Consider the following 2500-nt stretch of genomic DNA (forward strand, 5'->3'; position numbering starts at 1 on the left):
AAGCTCCACAAACGAATTTCGACTCGAACACTAGCAAACCGAGACTCGCGTTGACCCTGAAATTTTTAAAGAAATTTCCCCTTGTAGCACCAGTTGGCTTAAAAAAGAATCTCGCTGGCATAGAAACTCGCTACGCAGTCAAACATTCGTCCGTTTTACTGGCCTGAAAAAGGGTCTTTTTTTTGTCGACGGAGATCTAATAAACAACACCGAATTGCAGCCATGTTTGAATTGAGGTATTGAAGGTACATGACAAGGCCTCGACCAATCAGACATTTTTCGCCAGTGAATGTTTTGCTGCAAATAATATTCTGCTCATGCGCAACTGAAATCACGCTCTTGTGAGAAAATGGCAGATCGGTTCCCCGGTTCAATTCCTACCCTGGTCAGAGTTTTTCTCTGTCCTTGTGTGGGCCCATTTCCATCAGTAGGGCTACCGCTCACATGGTTCATATGGGATTGAAATCTAGCACTTCACATTACACTCTGTTCAGTTAACTCTGTCAGAGAATGATTCGACATCTTAGTTGATCGAAAGAACAGTGAGAATACTAAGAAGTAACAAAATTTCAACATATTTCGAAGTATCTCAAGGAAAGAAGGTAGACGAAGAGTCACTCGTGTCATCGACGCGAAGGACAAGTTGGCGAATGCATATGTACTGAACAAAGTACGAAGCCAAAGGCGAAGTGAATATTGGTGATTATCATGCGATGTATTTTGTCCTTCCCTTTCATTGGCCGAGAGCCCATCACATGATCTGCAAATAACTGCCTACAAATAAGTGTTTTGCTGCAAATAATATTCTGCTCATGCGCAAATGAAATCACGCTCTTGTGAGAAAATGGCAGATCGGTTCCCCGAGCTGTCAGAGAATGATTCGACATCTTTAGTTGATCGAAAGAACAGTGAGAATACTAAGAAAGAAACAAAATTTCAACATATTTCGAAAGTATCTCAAGCAAAGAAAGGTAGACGAAGAGTCACTCGTGTCATCGACGCAAAGGACAAGTTGGCGAATGCATATGTACTGAAGAGATTTTAAGCTGAAGCCAGAAAAAGAATGGCGAGCTTTACACCAAAGCTTCATTTGTCGGGATACGCTTAGAAAACTGTGAAATTCTTCAGCTTTGTTGATGCTAGTGTTATTGAACGTTTGACTGTAAGTACAATTTCAAGTCTACAAATATATTAAGCTGAGAAGAAAACCAATTGATCTGTGCCATTACTCGACTATGCAAGGCAGCGCGGGATTACGGCTTCTCGGAAACGAAAACAAAAAAAATCTCGGTGATCGAATGATAAAACAATTATTGACCTCGGTTATCGCAAATATCGTGATTTGTCAGTGTCTCGCAGATCAATTATTTGCCTCAGCCTTCGGCTTCGTCAAATAATTGATCTGCTCGCCACTGACAAATCACAATATTTTGCTCAACCTCGTCCAATAACTGTTGAATATTTACCGAGACGTAGTCGAGGTAAATATTCACCAATGTTTACTGAGCCTGAGGCGAATAGTTGTTTTAGTATAATTTTCAGCGTGAATATCAAGAAAGTGCAAAACAACGGGCTAAAGCAAGATAAAAAGGCACGAAAAGTGCTTGACTGGCGTAGCAGCCGCGCCTCCAAAATGTTAAATTCACCGGGTAGCGCGGTGAATATAACACTAAATTCTTATATTCACAACTGAAAATTATACTAAAAGGATTTACTCATTGGTTCTGACAGGTTTAATAGTGCTGTGCTAGCTGTCAGAATTGACCCTAGGAGTCATGGCTCCTAGTGCCTGTATGCCGAGTGGCTTTTGACTCCAGTGACGCTTTCACTGGTCAATGTTCCAGTTCAAAAGCGCAAGCAGTATCGTCAAATTGCTCATTACGTTTCGACTGAAACTAGTCAGTGGCCGAGCGCTTGCTTTACCTCTTTAGTTGGAATTTCACCGAGTGGCGTGGCCCAGATTTGCACAGTGCCTCTTGTATTTTTATTTGGATTGATTTAAAATTATTTTTGCAATGTTGTTCTCATAGATTTTGTCAGATGGGCCTTGCAGCCTAGTTTTCACAATGTTGAAAACAGTCGTCTAAAGCTTTTGTTTCAAGTTCTCCCCGCAGATCTTCTTAAAAGCAAAACCGTCAATACAGCTAAGAAATATTATAGAGGTTTGAATGCGTGGAGAAAATGGGCTTTGCAGTTTAAAGAGATTGTTATATTTCCTGATTCTAGTGTTTATGTTTCTCTGTTTTTTCTTAGTTTAATTCAAGAATCTGTTTCTTGTAGCATTATTGATGAAGTTCATTATGGCCTTAAGTGGTTTCATGATTTAGCGGGTCAGCCCGACCCATGTAATTCGCCAGTTGTTATTCAATTATTGGAATCTGCTAAAAGGCTTCTCAGTGTTCCGGTTAAAAAGAAAGAACCGGTTACTTCTGAGGTTATCCAGCGCATGGTTGCACATTACGGTTCCGCTTCAGCTAGTTTAGCTAAAGCAGGATTTTTT

The sequence above is a fragment of the Montipora foliosa genome, chromosome 1 (assembly GCF_036669935.1).
Source record: "Montipora foliosa isolate CH-2021 chromosome 1, ASM3666993v2, whole genome shotgun sequence".
Classification (NCBI taxonomy): Eukaryota; Metazoa; Cnidaria; class Anthozoa; order Scleractinia; family Acroporidae; genus Montipora; species Montipora foliosa.